Genomic DNA, 12,862 nt, shown 5'->3' on the forward strand with positions numbered 1-12,862 from the left:
TATGAGAACTCGAGAATTTACAAGGACAGAATGAAGGTCTTTCATGACCAACGTATTCTACGGAAATCATTCACACCTGGTCAGAAAGTCCTTTTGTATAATTCTCGATTACATCTCTTTCCGGGTAAGCTTCGATCTCGTTGGACTGGCCCTTACATTATGGTTACTGCTTATCGTTATGGGGCCGTCGAAATAAGAGATCCCAACAATGGCAAGGAGTTTAAAGTAAATGGACATCGATTAAAACCATTTGTCGAGAAATTTGATTTAGAGGACATGTCCATGCCTCTGACTGCTCCTGTTTACCAGGATTGATCTCCTAGTCTGATGGAGGTATAGGTAGGTTTATCGCTTTCATAGGACTAGGATAATTTGCTTTATACATTGTTTTAGAATAGTTTGCTTTTGTTGGTTTCTCTCTTGAGCTAACCTGCTCTGATATCTTTGGAAAGCCTCGTGATTCTTTCATCTAGGTACTATCTTTCCATCACTCCTCTTTTACTTTCATTGTCCCATGTGCACAGCATGCTTACTTCCTTTACGTTGAGGACAATGTAGATTTTAGGGTGGGGGTAGGAGATTAGGTTCCCTAATCAATATTTTCTTGGTCGTGAGCAAAAATTGTGAAAATTTTTAATTTTTTTTTGGAATTTCTTGTAAATTTGATGCGATTTTGACGGCCATATTTGATTTAGAATTACAAGACACGTGATGTTGGTAATTTATGACTCTTGGATTTAGTTATCCATTAGATTTCACAGTTAAGTTTGAAGTATTAATCCAAAATTAGAAGTTGTAAACATTGATTGAGTCATGATTTCACATGTCACATCTTGCTTTCACATAAAGGTTTCAGTTTGATATGGAAGGGTTAATTTGGTAATCACTAAGCATGTAAGGAACCAGCCTGAAAAATTTGCCCGTCATGATCAATTGAAGAAAAAGAAAATACCTAGAAAAAAAATAGATACCTTTGTAAAGGGTTATGCAAATAATCTCCACCATAGGTTTACTCCCTATAGGTATAGATTTAATTCCCCATGAATGATATGTGAAAAGGATTGGGTGTACAGTCTTCACCATAGGTTTGCTCCCTATAGGTGAAGATTTGATTCCCCTTCTTGGTGTTACTTTTAGTGGAAAAATCGAAAGCTGAAAGAATGAAAGAATGATCTGTGAGACATGTTTAGTTTTTAAGTGTCCTGAATGCTCTTGTTGGTTACAAATGGTATCATGAAATAGCGAAATGAATTTTAATGATGATAAGCCGAGATTACACTCTACACTCATGGAACTCAATGTTTAGAATTTTTCTAATTGATGGATTAATACTTTGAACTTGATTATGAAGTTTACGATGCGCTTGATTCCAGGAGACAGTATTGCCCAACATTCATGAATCTCAGATTTCTAGTATCTTGATTGTTTTCAAAAATCGCTCGAATTTTTAGAAATTGTCCTGTATTTCTCAACTTATTTTTCGCATACCTTGCTCGAGACTAGTAAGATGCTGGTTAGGGGTTGTGTTGAGGGTCAAATATTGCATATTAGACCTTAGTTATTACTTGATTTTATGAGCATGATACTGTTTAACGGTCCGATTTAATCGTGTTTGTAATGCAAGGTACATTTGCGAGCTTGGATTGAAAAAGGGTGCTAAAAGCTAAGATTTAATGCTCAGAATTCACCGAAGCATGGGACGGACCCCAGGAAACCGAGATCGATAGATATACACGCCAGAAATATGAGAAAACCGAGAAACTGAAGCTCAAGTGGCCTGAAAGATGTCCAAAATGCAAGATCGCAGGATTGTCACCATCCATTCGACTCGAAACTTCATACAGGACCTGAAGACCATATATTAACCGCACACGACGAATTTCAAGCCTCAGATCCCTGTGAAAGTGGTCCAATGGTTAGATCAGCCCACCAAACATCCGATTTGAGGCCCACTTATACTTGGTATGTTTCAAGTTTAGTCTCAACCCCTTAAAGGGGGTGGCAAGGCAGATGAATAAAATGGATCTCTCAAAAGCATCAAGGTGGGGCCTACCGATGTGAGTGCATGTGCACAGCACATGAGCACCTGCCATGTACCGCGCCAAGGAGCACGGTCAGCAGGCCATTGACCGAGCACTCCTTCCTCAAAACGGATCGGTTTTCATAGCTGCAGCGTCCGCACAGGGACCTACAGTTGGGGCCCTGTGGGCCACCATCATGGTCCATATGATGAATCTGGACCGTCCATTAGAATCCCAAGGTCCATTTTATCATCGCCTAGGTGACGAATTTAAAGAGGACATCTTGATCAGTTTTCAACCGTTCAAACACGAAACGAACGGTAGAAAGAAAAGTTCTGTAGGCCACACCGAAACCGCTCCAAAACCGTCCATTCCCAACAGTTTTTCGAGGAGAATATAATGGACGTAATGGATTTCTCTTTCCCCATCAATCAGTGGGCCACCATCCATCACAGTGTCGGCTGCGTACTCTCTGTTTCGCGAAAGGGACGTGCGGACGTTATTGTGGGCCACCCTCTGAATTGATCAGTCCGATCTGGACAGTCTAATAGAAGCCCAAAGACCCTCTCACCTCAGCCTAGGTGGATAATTTCAAGAAACCAGGGAGATAAAATTTCGATTATCCAAACGGAGGAAGGACCCTCTCACCTCAGTACAATTTCGATTTAGGTTTTATCTTAATCTAGTTCTAGTTCTACTTAGTTTTAAATTACGTACAGGTATCAGTTCCTTGGGATTCGACCTCGGTCTCACCGAGTTTATTACTACATCACAACCCTATACTTGGGGAGTGAACATGGGGTAAGCACAAAAAGATAAAGGATTAGGTCTACACACACAAAAGAAGTGGGTGGGGGCTAAAGTATGGAGAAAGGGTGAGACGGTGCAGGCTACTCAAATGGAAGAATAAAAATCACCACCTCGTCACAGGAGTGGGTAAAATCAGACTCGAATTGGGTGGTGACCTCATTACCTCCCAATTAACTAGTGGAAAAGCATTGTGGGTCCCTCTATTATGTATGTGTTTTATCCACGCCCTCTGTCCATTTTGCCAGCTCATTTTAGGACATGAACCCAAAAATGAGGCAAATCTTAAGTGGACCACATTAGAGAAAACAACAATGATTGAATGTCTACCGTTGAAAACTTCTCTGGACCACGTGTTTTTCTAAGAAGTTTTAGATTAAGTAATATTTGTCAGTTCCCTTCACCCACGATTTTCCAAATGAACAGGTTGGATGGAAAATAAACATTGTGGACAAGTGGTAGAGCTGGTCGCAGGCACTTTCATGTTCAAGATGGACTAGAGAAGGCCCGATCAGAGGCGGAAGTCATCAAGACCGTCAGAACCTTAAAATAGGCATATCTCGTAAATTGGAATGAGTTACTTGACGTATTATATATGATTTTGGGGTAGGACGAGCTACTTTAGTCAACTAACCCAACTGTTGCTCAAGCCGAATTTGCAAGATTCCATTATTTGATTGTCAAATTCCATGTTTATTTTCATTTTTACTACTTTTATTAAGTTTTAGTTTGATTATAACTCTTCATCCGTTGTGCTTTAGGAGTTGTGTCCAAAATGAAAAGTGTTTAGAAAAATTAGGAGAATAATGTGGTTAAGCCATATAGGACACTTACTATAAATAGTAAATTTACTATTTATAGTAAATTGAGAATTTTAGGGAGTTTTAGTTATAGTTTAATTCATAAACTTATTCCAAGTCTTGATATATCCCTATTTAAAAGGTTGTAGATTCATTTATTTGATTAATGAATATTTAATAATTTTTTTTTATATATTTTAAAATTATTTTTATTTATTATTATTCCCCTGAGAAAGGCGGTGATCGACCTCATCAGGTTCATCCTGCGCCAACAAGAAGCCCACTGACCATGGCCAACCTGTGCTTTGGAGTTGCCGTATTTTGGAGCTCACGCCCTATAAAACACGTGGATCATGGTCAGTCCACGGAGCTTTTCGAACAGCGAGCCGGGGCTAGCACCAATCGGTGTCCGGAAAAATCTACCCATACTGGACGCGGATTTCCTGCGAAAGCCTTTCGCAGGAAGTTCCTGCGTTGGAAACCTGGGTGGGGCTCAACTTGATGTTTTTGAGAAATCCACCCCGGTCATCCGTTTTCTGAGATATTTTTAAAATAATAAGACAAAAATGAGCTGTATCCAATACTCAAGTGGACCTAAAATGTGAGTATTGAACGAACACAGTTGAAATATTCATGGGCCAAAGAAGTTTTGAATCAGGCTAATACTTGTGTTTTCAGTTCATCCAAGTAGGAATGACGTTATTAATGGTATGGATGTCATGTAAACATCACTTTCTACCCCAGAAAGTTTTCAACGGCAGGAATTTTCCTACCCATCTTTTACTCTAGTCCGGCCCACTTGAGTCTTGGATCCTTCTCACTTTCGGTATCAAGTCATAAAATCAGCTCAGAAAACGGATGAACGGGGTGGATTTCTCAAAAACATCAAGTTGGCCCCCACCCAGGTTTCCAGCGCAGGAACTTCCTGCTAAAGGGTTTCGCAGGAAATCCGCATCCACCCATACTAAGTTTACTTACACGTGTGCTGAACGCATGGGTCCGTGTGAAGAAATGCGCGAGGCACTAACAAGCCTCTTGGTTCAGTAGAAATGTGAAAGTGCTTTTAAAACATCACTTATTATCAGCAGTTTCTATGCTTAAGAGGTAAGCCTATCCTTGGAGTCCCACTCTTGTGGATCCAAACCGTTCATCTGGATGGCTTCTAACTATGTTGATGTCAGTCCGTGTACAAAAATCAATCTAGATCCCTCATCAAGTGGGCCTCAATGTTAGGTAGCCAAGTCTTTTCAGCTGTCCATTTGTTTCATAAATTGTGCCCACCAGATGGAGGATCACTAATATTTAAATCAAGACATCCATGTGGTGGGACTCACATGTGCCTGACAGTCAGGCAGATGCTATGATAAGCATCTTCTTAGAGAGGAAGCGGATAAGCTGGTGTAACCCACACCAACCATTTAGCTGGTATATTCGCGTCAGCAAGTTCCGTGGGTCCCATCATGAGGTATGTGTTATATCCAAACCGTCCATCAATTTAGTGAGCTCATCGTAAGGCTTATAACGAAAAATAAGACAGATCTAAATATCAGTGGACCGCACTGGAAAAAGTAGTGAGGGATTAAACGTCTACCATTGAAACTAATTTGGGTCACAGAAGTTTTGGATGAATATGATATTTGCTTTTCCTCTTTATCCAGGTCTTTGTGACCTTATGAATAGATTAGAAGGAAAATAAACGTTATGGTGGGCCCTACGAATGTTTTAACGGTGAAAATCATTATTCCCGCTGCTATTTGTGGTGTGGTCCAGTTGACCTTTGGATATGATTCATTTTTTAGGTTATGTACTAAAATGATCTCGAAAACTGGATGAACGGTGTGGATATAATAAGAACGTCATTTTGGGGCACTTTGATCTCCTTTGAACCGTTCGTACAACTCGGAGATCGAGGAGCATCTGCGCTCGTCTTCGCACGACACCTAAATACACCAGCTATATAGCTGGTGTGTGGTACACCAGCAATCCGCGTCCACAACTACAGGCCTACTCTACTCATTTGGTAGACCATACCGTCAAAATCAACGTAAAACCAATGGACTAACTCAACATATAGTGTGGCCCACTTACGTAGTTGATCGGCCTAATTTTCAACACATATGATCTTCATGGTGGGGCATACCATTTTTACGGTAATGATGTTATACGCAAGTAAGCATATTGGCAGGAAAGATTGATCAGTAACTAAAATTGGGTTGTTGTTGGCTCTATATTAACTATTCCTTATTTATTTATTTATTATTAACTATTCTCGTTAAATTAACCTACACTCGGATGTATGTATTCTACCAGTGCCACTCTTTCGGAGTACGATAGGATAAGCGATTGCCACTTGGCCAAAGTTGGTTTCATCGACGTGGGTATGCATTACTTTTTGCCACTGGCGTGCGTTTGTATCAACCGATCATACCGTGACAAATTGATCTTTGGCAGGTTGGGACTTGCACCGGTTGTTATCTGATACGAGTTTCATGTGTGTTACAGGAAAGTACCTGTAATCTTTGTGGGACCCACATGACGTCCGTGTGACATTCACTCCATCCACTCGTTTCTCTATTTCATTTGAGGATGTGAAACAAAAAATGAGATATGTTAAAATTTTCTATTGGGCCACACTATGGAGATTAAAATGTCCATTATTAAAATCTTCTTGGGGCTGACAAAAGTCGGAGCTTAAACTTATATTTGCACTTTCCTTTGAATCTAGTTACATTCACCTTATGAAGGGATTAGCTGGAGTGGTAGGCTTAGCCAGCCATTTCATCCCCAAGCGTGGCCAACTCTTGAGTTTTAGATCTTTTGAGTTCACAGCCTGTTATGAACTGGCCAAATTGATTGCCGGAGTGGATACCGCAAGGGCATGTCAAAGTAAGCTCCACAGAGCTTTCGGTTACTGGGGCTCCCTGTTTAAAAACTTGCGTCCCTTCTCACGAGGCACATTTGTAAGATGAAGCGAGAAATGGACGTGGTTCACATTTCGCCCACCGGTGTAGACTCTCTGTACCAGCTGTTGCTGCCAATTCAATTAAACAAGGCCAGGCATGTCAACGGGGCCAATATTTGGTTTTCTACGTTGCGTATGATGGGCAGGCTGTAAACCATAGGTTGTGCTCAATGCTCAATGTTCTTGCGATCTAGAAAAAGGGTGAGGGTTAGCCCTTTCCAATGAATTATTTTTATCTTGTAACAATAGACATGAGTTTATGAACTTAAAATGACTTTTTCTTCCACAATTACTGTAAGCTCAATATTTGTCAAAGGAACAAGAATAAAGAGACAAATAAAAGAAAGCTACACAATTCTATTTTTATTACTATGTAAATGTATGGCTCATTATAATTGATAGATTATTAAGTAACAAAGGAAATAAATGAAAAATAAATATAAATTTTTGATTCATCTATTGAAATAGACGAACGAGATGGGTGGTCAGCAGAATGTGACTGGATGAGTATGGATCATCTAAATCGGAACTTAGTTGATCATGAATTTATAACTTAGGGCTTCAGATATTTAATCTACTCACAAGGTAGTTTAGCGAAAGCCATGAGGTAGTAGTAATATGCTAGAGCTAGAACTAGGCTAGTTTATGCTAAAATAAATGAAAAATGTATGTGTAAAGTAGATAGATGCGTTTGACGCAAGGTCTCAAGCTCTTATTTGATTGCTCCTTTTATAACTCTTCGAGGCAGCAAAACTCTTGTTGAATTTCCTTGCTGATCTTATATTTTTCACACTTTCTGGATATAAAAATCCCCTATACGGATCTCGAAGGAGATGTTCATGGTCCAATAAAATGGATTTGGTCATCAGGCCTGGGAACGTCAAGATTCCTCTAATGAAGACAATCAAGCCAAAATCAGGGGAACCTTAAGGGTTAACCCTGGACCTTAAATCGATTATAGTCGCTCATCTGATGGCCCACCTCCTCTACTTCCACTTTAAGGTATTGGACGGTCTTGATCGTTTGAGATATCAATGAGATTTGACACCTAACATTGATATATTATTAGACCGGATCAAATATAGTTCTCTCATTCTTTTAATCCCTATCGGACCACGACCATGGGATCAGATCATCCGAATGATGTGTCTATCTCTCCTTACTTGGGTCTGAACTAAAACTGGATTTGTTTAGATATTAGTATGATCTTCTGATCTTTAGAACCTTCTCGAACATTATAGAGTCTCAAAACGTCTTTGAGATGATCTCTCATTTTGGAAGAACTATAGAAGATGGATTCGTTGAGGGTCTCTTAGCGGGTCCCTCATGGGCATGTTGAGCACGCTGTATCATTAATTAGCATGATAAATGTGGCCATGTGGCATTTATTAATTTATTCTTATAATGGCAGGCGTAAAGGTATGTGCCTTCACATTAATAACTGAATGTATATTGTCGAAGGAAGATCAAATGAAAATACTCTCAGGTGAGAGTAGGATTTCTTCTTATACTAGCCCCATAATGTCAACATGTGTTAACCTTTCATTAGTCCACGTCAGAGCACCAAAAATGGGTGTAAACACTAGTGATATGCATCAGGACATGGATTGCCTATTGACATTGCCAGTAGCAACTGGCAACTTAACAGTGCTATGTGGGCCTAACCACGATAAATGTATGTGTTTTATCCTTGTTATCCATTCATTTTTTTCAGCTCATTTTATGGCTTGTGCTAAAAAATAAGGCAGATTAAAATCTCAGGTGGACCACACCACAACAAAGAGTGGTGATTGAACGCCCACCATTAAAAACTTATAAGGGCAACAAAAGTTTTGGATTAAGTTGATATTTGTGTTTTTCCTTCATTCAGGTTTTTGTTATCTGATCAATAGGTTGAATGGTAAATAAACATTACAATGGCCCTAGGAACTTTTTAATGGTGGGCACTCAATCACCACAGTTTTTCATTTGGGTGGTCCACCTAATATTTGGATATGCCTCATTGGGCTCATGCTGTAAAATAATTATCTAAAATAGATGGATGATGTGGATGAAACACATGCATCATTGTGGAGCTCACAGAGCACCTTCCCATGCCAATGTTACTATTGTGTAATTTAGGACACTAGCTTATTAAGTAAACCCTATTGGGCCCACAAGTGATGTGCGTATCTTATACACGCCGTTCATCTATTTTACTAGCTCATTTTAGTGTTTGAGGTCAAAATTAAAGCATATCCAAAGCTCAAGTGGACCATGCCACAAATTGTGTAGATAATGCATCCATCGTTGAAACTTTCTTAGGACCCACAATGATGTTTATTTATCATACAACCCATTCATAAGGTTAGACACTCATGGATGCAGGGAAAACAAAAATATCAACTTGATCCAAAACTTCTATGGCCCCTAAGAAGTTTTCAACAAAGCACCCAATTCCCACTATTTCCAGTGGTGTGGTCCACTTTGAGCTTTGGAAATGCTTAAATTTTAGGCTCACGCTGGAAAAACAGATAAAAGGCATGGATAAGACACACACATGAAGGTGGGCCCACAAAGTTTATTTAATATGCAAATTGGGTTCTCTACATGGTGGAGCCAACCTTCGCCAACAGGGACATGGATTTCCTACTAATGTTGTCCATAGCCTGTATCTACTAGACAATACTATGTGGGCCCACCATGATGTATGTGTTCTATCCACACTATTCATCCATGTTTTTAGATCTTTTAAGGCCATGAACCCAAAAATGAGGCAGATCCAAAACTGATCATGCAGACCACACTACTGGAAATGGTTGTGATTCACAAAAGTTTTGGATGAACCTGATGTTTGTGTCTACCATTGAGGTCGATGTGACCTAATCAATAGGTTTGATGTTAAATAAACATTACGGTAGGGCTTAGAAAGTTTTTAATCGTGGGAGTTCAATCACCACAGCTTTCTTGTGGTGTGGTCCAGTTGGGATTTGTATGTCTCATTTTTGGGCACTTGATCTGAAAAAATAGATAGATAACATGAATAAATCACATATATCATGGTAGGGCCATACACTACGCCAAAATCGCGAATTTACGACGGACCAAATCCGTCGTAAAACCAAATAAACGACGGATTTCGTCCGTCGCTTGGTCCGTCGCTGTTTACTGGGTCGTTTTTTATTTTCGACGGAGAATATCCGTCGTTTAATCTGCGACGGATAAGGTCCGTCGCATAGTAGCGACGGATAAAATCCGTTGCAAAAAATAAAAAATCCGTCGCTGAAATTCGAAAAAATCGTCGTCATTAAAAATATTAGCGACGGATAAGGTCCGTCGCTTTCATGAGTAGAGCGACGGAACTCAAATCCGTCGTTTGTTTCAACGTTCAGAAATTAACGACGGATGTGGTCCGTCGCTAAAATATCTTTATTTTAAAAAAATATATTAGATTTTTCGTTTTTTTTTTTTTTTTTTAATTTTTAATATCTTACACCTGATAGTCATTCAAAAAATAATTCACAAGATTGTTTAATAAGAAACACATTCACAAGATTGGGCTGAATATGAAACTAGACTAAATATCAATGTGTTTGGATGCTCAAAAGGCTGAATAAGTAACTGATCTAAATATATAGTAAATAGCCAAAATTAGGTCCGCTACTGATGAAATAAGATAATGTAAAGAATATCATTTTCCCTGAAAACTTAACAAATGATCATCATAATTATGTTCCATCAATTAAAATACAAATCCAAGAGATGCAAGACCTTAAAAATGGTCTGATGTATTTGTTGCCTATCAACCACCCTTTACAGCAAGTCCCTCTCTTGTCACCTGTTGCAGTAACAAAAAATCACACGAAAAAAAAAAAAACATTTTCTTCCAAACTTTGATTGTAGAAGAAAGATTTGAAAATAAAATGAGACAGAGTTTATTCACAATGTGATGGTACGTAAAGCCTCATACACATCATTTATTAGTAGTCATGTTTTGTCTGTACCTGCCGTTTATATATTTTATCGTCCATAGTTCCATGTGCCATCAAACGATATGCATAAACGGGCTTTGTTTGCCTATACCTGCAAGAAAGCAATACATTTTAGAAACAAAGAACAACAACAAGAAAACTGCGCTCCAAAAGATTAAGCATTAATTTTTTTTAGAAAATAAATATCTCGATTATGTCATACCTCCAAACCTGAGCCTGAAGATCATAAGTAGGGTTCCACGAACCGTCAACAAGGATTACATGGTTAGCAACGTGAAGGTTGATGCCTCATCCCATGATTCAAACAACTCCAAGCAACCTAGCCTCCTTCCAGAGATGGCAACTGTACTTCACCACTACTCTTGCAATACTGCTGCTCTCCCATTCTCAATTGGGTCCACCATATTAAGCCCATTCTTCAAAACAGAGACACTTGGGAGTTGAATAGAAAGAAGAAAAAGAAGCATCATTATGCAGATTTATACCTGCAAGGAATCACCAACGATGACAAAGGAGTTGTGGTCAGGTGGGACTGAAACCCAGCTCCCATCACTGAGAGAGATTTGAAGGCCTGATGTATTGTTTGATCTCAGAACTGATATTATCTGAGGGTCAGTGTGTTCTCCAAAACCAGTTAAGCTTGGTTCAACCTTCAGCCCTTCAGTTAAAGATTCAAGTAACTCCACAAGCTAATTTCTTCACAGCTGATATGTAATCACTTACAGCAGAGCTGAAAAATAACCCACCAAAAAAAAAGGTCATTTCATCAAAACATGAAGTATTATTGCATAAAAACAGAAGCTCCAAGTTGAAGAATCGTAGCTATAAATAGCTAATGCTATTTGAAAAATGCAATTGGGTTTGAGCTGCAAGAGAAAATGGTTGGATTTTCTTACCAAAAGATTTCTGGGTTTTCTCTAGAAATGGCCCAAGATCTCTGAGAAATGGAATTGGCATTGGTTTGAAAGAGGAGATACTCAATCCAGCCCACATCACCATTGGGTCCAATCCTATTGTTTCCATACCCAAACGGATTAGCAGGGCCAGCTTTTTCCTTCTCAGGTTGAGGTAAGGAGAACTTCACAACCTCAGCTCCCAACCTATCGATGAACTCTAATGGAATGCCATGGTTGAAGAATCCAAACTCTTCACAGGCTTTCACAAGAAGAGTTTTGGACTCGGGTTTTGACAGGTCTATGGTTGGAATGCCAGGGTTGGACATGGGCTTCTGGTTTCCTACAAAACTAATCTGATCTAATGCTGGTTGGGACAACAACTTTTTTTTTTTTTTTTTTTTTTTTCAAGAGCAGAGCTGAAGAAAACAGAGAGAAACAGAGGAATCTGGATATGTCGTTGGGACAACCTATCAATGCTTTCCTAGAGTAAAGCATCCATGTTCAATTCCAGCTCTAACGTATGTGTTGTTGAGTGCAAATATAAAATAAGCAACAATTTCTTTATATTCAAGTTGAACATGAAAAATTAGTGAACTATGGGAATCTAATCACATAAAAGCATCACGATGCTCCAATCACCAACAGAAGCATCAATTGAAATTACAAGCAAAACATAAACATCTTAGAAAACAAAATAGGCAGCTGGATCCTATGACCTTACAACGTACCATCTCGAAGTTGACGCCGAGAACCAGGAGACTTCATAGGTGCTCCATGTTGCTGCAAATGAACTGTAACTCAGACAGAGAGGTAAAATGTTGCACATAGCAATAGTGATGAATTCTCCAAATAAAACATAAAAACATGAAACTGTTGTGTCATGTTTTCATGTTTGGATTAATATTTTCTGTTATATCAATTTTTAAGACTTGGTTGGACATTTAGAAAGCATTAAGACACATAATTTTTTAATACTCGAATTATTTCTTAATATCACGAGGTCCAGCCAGCTCCAGCCCCTCCCTCCATGCCAATAAAGCATAGGAGAACAACTCCAATATATTGTATATTCCACCAAATAGTAGTTTCCTCCCCCTTTTTTCTGTGGATAGGTAAATTGGGATCACACTTGAGACCTAAATGTTGCCTCAAAGAGCACCATCCATGGAGAACCAACTCATAGTTACTACTTACTACATTCATCTAATTGTTAAGCGAATGAAATAATTTTTTGTTAAACAAGAAATACACAGCAGGCTTAAAGAGAAGACATGAAACAATACAAATGAAAATTTCCAGATCACAATGAAGAAATCATAAGTATGCATCTTTGACCTGAGGCATTCCATGAGCTATAAAACATGAGAGTATCGACAAGATATCCGTTTGCATTTTCCATGTAAAA

The 12,862-nt window shown here is 39.0% G+C and overlaps 1 pseudogene; it reads right to left on the bottom strand.

Moving 5' to 3' along the window:
• Window positions 1-10,706: 10,706 nt before the first annotated feature.
• On the bottom strand, window positions 10,707-12,084 carry LOC131234892 (gibberellin 2-beta-dioxygenase 1-like; annotated as a pseudogene).
• Window positions 12,085-12,862: the final 778 nt, after the last annotated feature.

Source organism: Magnolia sinica, chromosome 19 (genome assembly GCF_029962835.1).
Source record: "Magnolia sinica isolate HGM2019 chromosome 19, MsV1, whole genome shotgun sequence".
NCBI lineage: Eukaryota > Viridiplantae > Streptophyta > Magnoliopsida > Magnoliales > Magnoliaceae > Magnolia > Magnolia sinica.